This window comes from Pleurodeles waltl, chromosome 7 (assembly GCF_031143425.1).
Source record: "Pleurodeles waltl isolate 20211129_DDA chromosome 7, aPleWal1.hap1.20221129, whole genome shotgun sequence".
In the NCBI taxonomy this organism is placed as follows: Eukaryota; Metazoa; Chordata; class Amphibia; order Caudata; family Salamandridae; genus Pleurodeles; species Pleurodeles waltl.
In genome coordinates this window covers 972,374,390-972,386,776 of record NC_090446.1, presented here as the reverse complement: position 1 = coordinate 972,386,776, position 12,387 = coordinate 972,374,390, and the positions used below count along the sequence as shown (strand labels likewise).

General features: G+C 45.3%; 1 long non-coding RNA gene across 2 annotated transcripts in view; it reads left to right on the top strand.

The window, feature by feature from the left end:
• The window catches only part of LOC138247349 (uncharacterized), a 46,176-nt gene that overhangs the window by 32,268 nt on the left and 1,521 nt on the right, over positions 1-12,387 (top strand). Inside the window, exons 1-4 of one of the 2 annotated variants that reach the window (XR_011194458.1) lie at positions 1,301-1,345; positions 2,559-2,591; positions 2,692-2,789; positions 9,677-9,783. This is a non-coding gene — a long non-coding RNA (uncharacterized lncRNA). Of the gene's footprint in view, positions 1-1,300; positions 1,346-2,558; positions 2,592-2,691; positions 2,790-9,676; positions 9,784-12,387 lie in introns of those variants that run through there. The other variant, XR_011194459.1, reaches the window with a different exon arrangement.

Genomic DNA, 12,387 nt, shown 5'->3' with positions numbered 1-12,387 from the left:
TGCGGAAAACTACCTTGCGTCGATGAGATGCAAGGTAGGCGTTCCCGGGCAAAAAATGACTCTAAGTCCCTAGCCCCTTATTTATCCTCCCATGCAAAAAATCATGCACCATTTTTAACACCTGGGTCAGGGCAGGCGTTAGGGGACCTGTGGGCCTATTTCCATGGTAGAACACCATTGAATAGCCCACAGGTGCCCGCCCCAGGGACACCAACACCAGAGGGACAGCACAGGATGGGGGACTTCATCCTAGGTAAGTACAGGTAAGTATATTATTTTTATTTTAAAGTGCTATTGGGGGCCCTGATGTGCGTCCCCCCTACGTGGCACTGGGTGCAATGGCCATGCCCAGTGGACCCTGGTCCCCTGTACTGGCCATTGGGGTGGTGGGCATGACTCCTGTCTTTTCTAAGACAGGAGTCATGTGATATGGATGGTTTTGCATCAGAAAATGGCGCTAGGCAGGTTAGAGTATTTATTTTTTTACTCTAACCTGCCTAACAGCATTTTTTGGTGCAAAACCCCCTTCTTCCATACCGCCAGCCCCACCCGGCTAACGTCATTGTTTTTTTTAACGCTAGCCTACCCTTTGCACCAGCTTGCACCATTCCATAAATATGGTGCCCGGCTGGTGCACAGAAATGGTGCAAGCTGGTGCACAGAAATGGTGCAAGCTGGTGCACAGAAATGGTGCAAGCTGGTGCTAAACTTTCTGGTGCAAATCTGGGTTGGTGCAGTTTTGCACCAAAAAGTATAAATCAGGGCATTTATCTCATTCGCAGTGGCAAAGATTCATTGATTTGGCACCCAGAGTGGATCTGCAGAAGATAATGGTACCGCAGGAGGTTTGGGACATGGCATAATGAGGATATTGGACTTAGTGGAGAAATCTATTGCCCCAGGTACCTGGAAGCATACAGAAGAGCGCGGGCTGAGTTTTTGGGAAGTGGAGCTTGCTGTGCAGAGGAAGGTCAACGATGTTGTAAGATTCATCATGTTTAACAGACAGAAAAGTGTCAGCCACTACCATAGTGGGTAAACTAGCGGGCATTCGTTTTTATAGCAAATTGTTTTGGGTATACAAACTGTCTGCAGGTGAGTTGGGAAAAAGAATACTGACAGGGTGGGAAAGAGAATTTCAGAAGAGGACTGTAGGAAGAGAAACGCTAACCATGGGTAAGTTGCTTAAGTTAGTTCAAAGTTTGCAGCATCACTGTTACTGTAGCTTTGAAAGTAAATTGTTCCATCCTTGTATGATCTGGTTATTTTTTGGGGCTTTTAGGATAACAGAACCTTTGGAGGGGAAGGGATGGAGGATTTGCGGTTGAACATGTAAAAGTGAAAGGTGAGTCTATCAGAATACTCTTAACCCATTCTAAGATGGATCAATCAGAAAAGGGCAGCAATATTCTGTTTCACAGAATTGGGGGCATTAGAAGCCCAGTGGGGGCATGACAACAATTCAAGCAGGTGGGAAGGGCTCATGGGGTTTTTGTTTTTATGCACCAAGATGTAACTAGATTGACAGCAGGTCAAGTTTTAACAGTTATGAGAAAAGTTTTAACAGTTATGAGAAAAGTTGTATCATTTATGGGGGAAATCCCAGGAGAATTTGGGATGCACTCTTTTAGTATAGGTGCAGCATCAGAAGCTACGACAGGCCTCGAAAATTCTACTTGCCCACTCGCTATGGCAAATCATATTTTATCAGATCGAGCTATTTTTAGGACCGACACAAACCTTCTGGCGAGTTGACAAAGAATGGGTGTTCTGTTCAGAAAGAAAGTAAAGGAGGCCTTTTAATATTCTTTTTGTCACATTTGCTCTGTGTTCAGAGACAGAGGTCAAAATTCAGTTTGTCCTTCAATTAATTTTTCCTTCTGACTGCAGCGTTCCAGGAGTTTGTCAGTTTACTTCCTAACATTTAAACAGCTAAGTCAGCTGTACAAACATTTCAAAATATATTTCAGTAGTTGTGAAAGCCTATTGTTTGTACTTCTGTGGGATGACAACAAATCAGAACACTTTACTTGGTGATGTGCAAAGGATAGATGTTCTGAAACCCAATTTTCAACGATTTGTTAATACATTGTATAGTTTTATTAGTAAAGCTGCAAATTAGTGGGAAGGTTTTTGGGCATTTCATGAAAAATATCTCTCTGTAAATGACAGTGTTTGACCATATCATGCTTTAGTAATATATTTATTAAAAATGAGTATTTAAACATAAACCTAGAAATACTCCTGTCCTGGTAGAAATGCTCTTAGTAAACCAAGAGGCAAGTAATGGATCATGTGTCACCTATATGTGGGCTAAATTATTTTTATACATGGAGCAAACTTTTAGTCCATTTAATCAAAGAAGTGTTTTTTGTGCAGAAGAAATGCTGAGCTCACATTTTTTAAGGTAAACTCATACGTGAGAATGAAGAAAAAGGCAACTCTGTAAAGTAAAACATTTGCCTAGGATCACACAATTGAAACCCGTTTATGGGTCAAGTACATTATTCAATTTACTCGACCTGCAGGTCTAATAACATTTGTATGATTTTTTTTAGGCCTGTACGAGATTGAGGGTCTCGGTGCGGGAGGTAAGAATGTTGGGCAGATGGTCTTCTAAATGCTGTTTGCGCTACATTAGAGGTTTAGACGGGTTGTGAATGGGAAGCTAAATTGTTTTTCTTATTCTAGGTTGCATGGCGGGACTGGTTTTGGCGACCTTCACAGTCTGGATTGTAGGGCATTCTTTTGTGAAATAGATGGCGGAGCATCCTGAGAAAAGACCATGTGTAAAGAATTTGGGTTTTTGATTTGAAGATGTGCAATTGAATTGGTGGGGTTGGGTGGGAATGAAGTGGGGTCAGTTACTTCCTTATTTGTCTAATCTGATTGGTAACAGATCTTGTCCTGATGTTTCAATTTTGCATTTGGGGGGAAATTATTTGGTCAAAGAATCTGGGCTGGGGTTGACTAAAGCTATGAAGGAAGATCTGTACACAATAAGCAGGTCATAGCCGGGAACGCACATAATTTCATACAGCTGACCCTGGGAGGGGGAGATCAGCAGATGAATCCTTTCCCCAGAGAACTGTGCACCCTAATAGAGCAGAATTGGAGTGGCTGGTAGAAAACTCACTGGCGCCCAAAAAAGGGACAAGGTACTTTAAGTTCCTAGAGACTTTTCTGAGGGTTACAAATGTTGGCAACTTGGAGTGCCAAAGCATGCAAGCTGCAGTGGAGCAGTTATTTGAATCGACTTATCAGAAGGATAGGTCGAGGTCCTGCGTGCAAGCCCATCTACCAGCGATCGAGCAACACTGTAAGGTTTACACAGGGCAGGACCCAAATAGGAGTCATTACGTACAGGCAGTGGTGAATGGCTGGGGACAGCTGCAGCCACCAGCACCAGATAGCAGACTCCCTATAGACTTTCCAAAGCTAACAGCTCTACACGGCATTCTGTAGAGGGTCTGCCATGACCCCCTTCTAAATGGTGTTGTTCAGGGCAGACTTTGCAGTGGCATTTTTCACAGTACTCAGGGTGAGCATATTGTTTCCTACTCTAGAACAGTGGTGGGCGACTATTGCCTGAAAAAGGGGAATGTAAACACTGGGGATGGTAACTTGGTCCTAAGGACTGGCAAGTGTAAGACAGATCAGCTGGGGAGAGGGAAAGAGGTACACCTTCAGTGCATTTTCACAGTGGAGAATTGCCCAGTTTGATTGATCAGGTCCTACTAAGATGCTAGGCCAGAGGAGGGGCATTCCACTGTTTATCTATGAGGATGGCTCCATCCTTACCAGGTTCCAGTTTGTGGGGGTTCTGCATATGGCAATAAATGTGGCAGGACTTGCCGGAGGGCAGATTTTGACACGCACTCATTTAGAATAGGGGCTGCAACAACAGCAGCAGAGCTTGGCCTCAGGAAAGAGGTCATCATGAAAACAGGCAGATGGCAGTCCGGGGCGTACAAGGCATACATAAGAGGTGATGGGAAATGACTAGGCAAGTCAACTCACCTTTCGCAATCTTTCATCGGGCATCAAGGCAGAAGGAAGGAGGAAGATTGTCTGGTTCATAGGGCACTCTTACGTGTCAAGAGTGCAGAGGTTGGTAACACAAGGGCAGAAGGACATCCTACAACGGTGGCCGAGTGTGGCCATAAAATGGATGGGCACACCGGGCATGAAATAGGGGCAGCTACCCCCCACAATAGAGAAGCTGGTAACTAAGTGAGAGAAAAAAAGACATAGGGGCATATTTATGAGCCCCTCGCACCAGCACAATCCTTGCAACCATATCTCAGAGTCCAGGCAAAGCCACTTCACATGGCTTTAATTGGCCTCAAAGAAATGGAGTAAAGTGAGCCAGCGCAAATCGCTGCATTGCCTTACACTGCGCAAGCGAGATGTTTCATGGGTGTTGCGGTGGGTGTTCCCACACAACACCCATGGATTTTGATGCATTCCCAGATTTACCAACCCTGGTAAACCTGAAGATGCACCAAACCCTTACGCTTTCTCCTGGTGATGCACAATGAGGGCAAATATCTTTATTTCTCCTTGTTTTTCCTCACAGGATAGTTTTTGTGCAGGAAGGTGCTCCTGTATGTGTATCCTGTATGCAACTCAGGCACACTTGCACCATGGTGCAAGGGTTCCTGCATTGGTGAAAGGCAGCCCATTGTGTGTCAATGCAGGAGGAAAGGACAGAAATGCACTATATCCCTTCAATACAGCCAGGGCACAAGTCCTGAAAAAGAAGTGGAGGAACTAACCAAGTTAGGCAGTATGCAAGTGACATCATGGTGTGGGACATCACAGTGCGTGCATCACGACACGTGGCACCGCTTGTAGAATCACAAGAAGTGACATCAAATCTTAAGCCCTCACACAGGTTTAGCAGGTCTACCATAATTCCATTTGAGCGCATTGCAATATCGAACAAGTGAAACTTTGCATCAGGGTTGTGCCAAAAAAATGATGCATTCCTGATGCAAAATGTGGTGGGCATCAATTTATACATTTATTTATTTTTAAAACCCTGCCACTAAGAAATTGTCAATAAGGAGAAATGTTGTAATGCATCTGTTCTGCTTAATTTGGTGCAGTTTGCATTTTAAAATATCTTATGGGGTTAAGACACCTGCTGCAGAGATCTGTGTGTGCCCAATAAATCTCAGGGGAATAATAATAATGGTAAAATAACAGCAAGTCCCAGTTTTGAATCAAAGTAGCATAGAGCGTTAATGTGTCTCCTGCAAAGCACATCATCTAACAGCAAATGACAGATTTTTATTTTATGTAGCTAGGTGAGTTAGTACTTTTAAAACAGAGATCCTATTGTTACTCACAGTTCATAAATTGTAATCCTTCTAACATATTACAGCAAGCCATGAAGCTATGAAGGACATGTGACTACTACACCTTGTAACTCTATCTTATGTACCACATTTTGTACATTGATTTACACATTTATAGAATTTAGTGTCAATGTATAATGTGCACGTGATGTAAAGTGCTTGGACTCCCAGAAATAGTAGTGTAATTGTATTTACACAATGCTTACTACCACTGACGAGGTGTCGAATGAGCAGTATTATAAAAGAAATAAAACAAAATAGTGGTATTTAAATTGTTATTTATGCAAATACTGGAACAGACCAACAAGACTGACATTCTTAAATGCATGAAAAACTCTTCTATACAGGGACTGAAGAACGTAAAATGCATGCCTCTCTTAAGTATTTGTGACGTAATAACAACAAACTGTGTTCCTTTGTTTCCCCTCCCTTGCATTTCCATCTAAGTGTGAGGATCAGTTAGCTGCCTGTCAGGATAGTGGAACAAAAGGAGGCCTGATGGCCCCTTAACTTAGCCTTTGTTATCGGCCCACCTGGAGTCTGAAATATGAAAGCCTCCTCGCTTCCTGCACCTTGCTGCTGGAAAACGAAAGCAGACAAGGTGCTGGTGCTGCTGAATGTGTCCTGGTATCTGAAAATTACATTGAGACAAGTTCAGCATATTTCAGTGGGGCCAACTTCATGCAGGGTGGACAGCGTCTACCCTGTGAAAATAGTGGGTGGACGCCGGGTACCCCCGACTTGTACCCTGAATATGGTACATTCCTGCCCTTTCCAAGTGATGCAGTGCAGCACAGCATCATTACTCACTGCACTATGCCATGTGGCACTTTTTCATACATCTGGGCCATAGTACTGATTCATTTTGGGGGGGGCATGACCTGAGCACCCTAGGGAGGGAACAGCTGTTAGGAATTGTGAAGCAGGACCAACCTGGCAAATGCAGGGTTACGCGCCCCGACAGTAATCATATGGTCAGAGATAATCCGAGGTTTTGAATTGGGGGGAGCTTTGTCACACAGTGTGGTGGAAACATCACGGAGGAAACTGAATATCGAAATGTATAGGTTCTGTAAGAACTCAGGATTCGACTTTTTGAAACATGGGTTAATTAACCTGGAAATACTATGAGTCTATTGGGATGATGGGGTACACCTCGCCGGGGTGGGAATGCAGATGTTTTTGGACAACATCAAGGGGCCCTGGACATAGCGGGCTGCCAGTGAACCTAAGCAATAGAAAGGGGAATCTTCAAAGGCGTGGTCATCCCTTAGCGGCGTGGCGGGTAAAAAGTAACAACAAAAGGCAAAACCCCGGGTGCAAGGAGCTCAAAAGGGGAACAGGGTCAAGTTAATACTCCACAGGCTCTGGCTTGCCAGAAAAACAGGGCCAGCAGGGTAAAGCAAAGGGGATTTTGGAGTACCAAGTAACTCAAACTTGGCGCTTGCAGCTCGAAATCCTGACCTGGAGGCAGACATACAGAGTAAACGGACCAGTGGTAGCAAGTTGACGCCGGGAATCAACAGGGTACGAGAAACAGTTAAAAAAACACCCCAACCTGGTAACAAGGAGAAGAATGCAAAGACATTGAGATGGAAGAATCATAATGCTGTTTGAAATTGGGTCACCGCCCGTGAACGGCTACTTGGTATGTTTTGTTGTATGACCAATAAACTGCGGACAAAGTTAACCCACAATACGTCTTGCATCCAGTGCAATTCTGAGAAAAAATGAATGTTGTAAAAAAAATTATGTCAAATATTCTGATGTCAAGGTGGGGTTTTGTTCATGACCTCATGTCCCGACTACTTGGAAAAAGGCGGAGGCCCTACCAGTGAAGTGAGCCTTGAGGGGAACATAGCCATAACCTGGTAGACGCCCCAGGACCGGCTGGACAGAGGTATCCATAGTATGGTAATATGCACCAGAGCAAAAGGACGGGCCCCCCACCATCCCTCTCTCTCCCCACAGTTGGTTTATCCTGTCCTCTAAGACATGGTGGCAAGGGACAGGTAAAAGGCGCCACAAAACGTGCCAGGCAGAGGCAATATAAGCGGGAGAAAATGGGGCAAGCGGCACAAAACTCTCCATAGCAAAATGGGGCACCCGCATTTGGGGACACAAACGGGCGACATTCAAACTAGCCGGTCACAGGAGTTGGATGGGTCACACAAAAGCGAGCTGCAGGTAAGGGTCCCCGCACTCTCCAAGAAGAGCCGCGCCACAACAATACCTGTTTGGCGTCCAGACAGAGTTTTTTCCACCCACCCACCATACAAGGCAGAGACAAAGGGCCGGGCTTGAGCCGCAGGGACCTGACAGCCAGGAGCATAGAGGCGAGGCAGTGAACAAAAGTGGTGGAGGTAAAAAAAAGGACAACAAAGGGCAAAATCCCTGGGCCCAAGCAGCCCAGAAGAGGGGAACAGTTATTACTCCGTAAGGTCGGGGATGCCAGATGGCAGGGCCAGCAAGGTATGGCAAAGGGGATGTTGGGAGTACCAAGCAAAACAGACTCAGCACTTGCAGCCCCAAATCCTGGCAAAGGGGCTTGACACATGAAACAAACAGACCAACGGTAGCACGTTGAAACTAGGCATTTGCAGGGTATGAGAAACAATTGAAAACCAGCCCCAACTGCTAACAAGGTGAAGAATGCAAAGACTTTTATGTGGCAGAATCATAATGGGGGTCCCAGTGGTGGCACCCAAAGGTGTCCACCCCTGAGTTTCTTTGGGTGGGTGGTGCATTCCAGGTCAGGGGTTCTCCCGTTGGCCAGTTTAGATACCGGGGCGGGGTTGGAGTGAAAGATAGGTCCTCTGTCACCTTTTTGACGTGACAGTTAGTGCAAGGTTAGCCTGAAGGTAGGATAGAATTTTTTGTGCTAACAATTTGTGGTGTTGCTGTGGTAGGCCCAAAGTTTGTTTACCCTATTTGTGGCATTATTGGCATTAGTTAAGAGAAGTAAGGTCTGGAGACAAGTGTATTACAGGGAGCATTATTGTGGAAGGTGTTGTGATGGCAGAAAAAGCCCAGGCAGTACTTGAAGCACTGAGGGTATTGTGTGAGGCTAGGCAAAAGGATCTGATAAAGCCAGGGGTCCTCTCGTAGGCGGGGTGGGAATAGCTCATCCTACGCGTTCAGCAGCAAGCGGTTGCCGTTTTAGCCTGCTATCCATTGCAAGCCAAATTTAAAATTAAGGCTGTGACATTTGACATTAGGTCGGTTGGTGCGGGGATGGTGGCAGCGAAAAAGAAGGAGGGTGCGCTTACCTCAGAGAGTGAGGGTGCCTCTGATCAGGCCGTTGCGGGAAGGCATATATGTGTGGCCCACAGCAGGAGCATTCAGCGAGTGCAGCGAGACAAGGTAGGAGGAAGGTGCCACAAGTGGGGAGGACAAGCGTTGCGCCAGCTCCACCCCTGCAGAGTTCGGTGACCGTGCTGGGCCAGAAGGTGCTGCCTAAATGCTTGTGCGCGTTGGTTAGAGCAAGTACTCATGAGAAGTGCAACGCAATAGAAGGAGGTCTCATTGCTGGGGTTTGAGGCCAGGCAAACATGGTGCAGAGAACAAACATGTACTTTTGGTCAAGAAATGTCATCAAAAAAACATCCATACCGTTCAGGCTCTGCAAACAATTGAAACAGGAAGTGAGAAGGAAGTTTTGGATGAAGGATTATTAAGAGGCAATGTTTATAAGCAGTTAGGAATGATGCATACAGAATTGGCAGTAGAGGAATTGGTGGATCAGTCCTGTGAGCAGTTGCTAACAAAGAGTGGTCAAAGCTCTGGAATGGCACAGGATAGATGGGTGTGGGTGCCAGATCATGACACATAATTGCAGGATGTTAGTCATAAGGGAGGTAAAGGGACGAAGACCACTGATCCTGCAGGTTTGAGTGAACTGCAGGGCCCCGTGGGGATAATGCCGCAGAAGCAAGACAGCTGTTGCGATTTATAACCAGACTGGTTTCAAGCAACCTGGGTCAACCAGCCCAAAGTGAAGGAGAGGTCTGAACTGACCATTCTGACATTGAGGGCGCAAACATTGTGCGGCAGCCTTGTGAGTTTGCCTTGTCAGAAGTTAACTGGAAAACCCTTGATAGGGGTGTGGGAGATGGGGAAAGACCAGGTCTGAGTGGATTTGATGCTGGTGCAGATTTTGACTGTGAATTGGATTATGATGATGATGATGATGAAGAAGAATAATTAGAAGAGGGAGAGATTTCCCACTGGTGTGAACAGCAAGGGGTGATGACTGCTTTGGCTGGGGTGGGGGGGGGCACACTAATGTTGTTCACACTAGTACTTTATTGCAGAACAAACCTGCGCCTGTGGCTGAGAGAGCATAGGAAGACATGGAGACACTCTGCAGGGAGAGGAGAGAGGAGACGATTGGACTTGGAGAGTAGGAAGCTGATGACAGGTGAGCAACAATGGTGGCGGCGTTGAGATTTGAGAAAAGCTAAGAGTGCTATTACGGTGGACGTAGGGGTTTGCCCGTCTACAGATGAAAAGAGGGCGAGGACGGACTCCAGTGATTTGCAGGTAAAGGACTCAGATTGTGAGGTACCAGAAACTGTGAAAAGGGTGAGAGCAAAACAAACGACAAAAAGGGGACAATGGGGACCTGACAACTAGTAAAGTATATGAAACCGGGGAAGATGCTGAAGGGGACAAAGCTGTTGGTTTAAAGCAGTTACCTTATATAGGATTTTCAATGCCTTTGGGGTGTATTTTTCTTCTTCAACAAAAAAGAAGATATGGAAAGGGGAATATGTACAGAGAGCTACAATCCAAGGAGGGTTCAAGGGAAGAAGCGTAGGAATTGCCAAAATGACATCAAACACCTACTAACATTGATACAAGGACATTGCCATTTTTTTATCGACATCATTGTTTATTGTGAAAAATTCCCAGACAATCTATTTCTATTTGTAAGTACATGGATACTATAAGGAAAGCCTATATGGAATTTAGGGGTTTTGGATGGCTTCACTATGATGAAGAATTTAGGGCAAGGATCGTTTTGAGGTCCGACAAACCATGGGCTAAAGTGGACAGTGAGCAATGGGTGCAATGGATGTACCTTCAGAGACCTCCACCTTCTATGCATACAGCCAGTGGGCTGGCGGTATCTTATCAGCCCTTTCAAGTTTCAAGTGAAGTTGTGGGCAGAGGCTCAGCACCCAATCCAGGGGTGTGTTGGAGATTTAACAGAGGTTTCTGCCACAGACGTCCATGTAAATACAAACATGCATGCTCAAAATGCAGGGGGAAACGTGGTTTTGAACTGTTTTGGGAAGCAGGCCCATTTCAGTGGCAGTAACCAGGGTAGCAGAAGGGGAACATTTATACCTAGACAAAAGGACTATTATGCCAATGTAGTTTGATGTTTTAAATCACTGGCTGGATTTCTACCCCAACAGGAAGGATGCACTAATTTTCAAATGGGGGTTTGAGACAGGTTTTCAGTTGGGTTATCAAGGACCTCGAATAAGGAGGTTGGCTGTCAACTTAATGTCAGCCAGGGAACATCCGGAGGTGGTAATGAAAAAGTTGACTAAGGAAGTGAAAGAAGATAGGAAGGCCCGTTTGAGTACTGACCTTTACAGAACCTGATGGTTTCTCCACTTGGGTTGGTGCCCAAAAAGACTGTGGGTGAATTTAGGTTGATCCATCATCTTTCCTGGCCAGAAGTTGTATCAGATCATGATTTTATTGCTTGGAAAGATTCTGCAGTTCAATTTGCATGGCCATGGCCGTTCGTTTGATAAGGAAGGTAGGTGTGGTTTCTGAATTGACAAAATGTGACATTAAGGGCCAGATGTACCAATTTCCGATTTTGCGAATCGGAAATTGCGAATTGGTGCAACTCGCAATTTCTGAGTCGCAAAATCGGAAGCAGAACGGTGTCTCAGACCCCGACTGCGAATCGCTATGGGGTCGCAAAGACCCACCTCATGAATATTAATGAGATGGTTCGCATTTTGTGACCCCATAGCGATTCCCTGCACTCACAGGGATGGTGGCCTGCTGGAGACAGCAGACCTATATGTCTGTGACTGCTTTTTAAATAAAGCAGGTTTTTTTTTTTGTATTGCCGCCCGTTTTCCTTAAAGGAAAACGAGTTACAATACAAAAAAAATAACGAAACCGTTTGTTTTGTTTTTTCTGAAAAAACATTTCTGGCAACGTTCACAAAGGGGAAGGGTTTACGGTCACAAAGCAATTTAGCATCGCGCTGCGAGACGCAAATAGGAAGGGGGCACCCCTTCCTATTTGCGAGTCTCATTCCCATTTTGCGAGTCGGTACCAACTCGCAAAATGGGAATGAGCATCGCGATGCGCATTTTGCATGGCGCAAACTGCGATTTTCGCAGTTTGCACCATGCAAAATGCTACCTACATCTGGCCCTAAATCTGCATTTAGGCTTCTTCCTGTACTTCCTAGTGACTTTTCTCTGTTAGGAATTGAGTTCCAGAATTGTTTGTACGTTGACAAAGTGCTTGCTATGGGTTGTGCGATTTCATGCAGATTGTTTGCGAAGTTTAGTTCCTTCGTGCAATGGTGTTTCATTTTCGGGACAGGTCATGACAGTGTTACTCATTACATGGATGATTTTCCGTTCATTGGCGCAGTTGGCAAGGACTCATGCCAGACCTCATTGAAAACTTTTGAGAGATTGGTACAAGAGATGGGTGTTCCATTAGCCCCTGAAAAGATAGAAGGGCCTAGTACCAAGTTGCTCTTTTTAGGCATTGAATTAGACAATCAAGACGGAGGCAAGATTACCACAACAGAAAGTGCAGAATCTGGTGCAGTTGTTGGAGAAGACGGTGTTGGCAAGTAAGTTGCAATTGAGGAACTACAGCAGCTTCTGGGTCACCTTAATTTTGCTTGCAGAGTAGAAGGAACAAGTCATGCCTTTTGTTGTCGTGTGGGGTTTGCTATGGCAGGTGCAAGATTTCCACATCACAGATTGAGGTTGACATCAGATTTAAGAGGAGATTTGGAGGCATGGCTGAT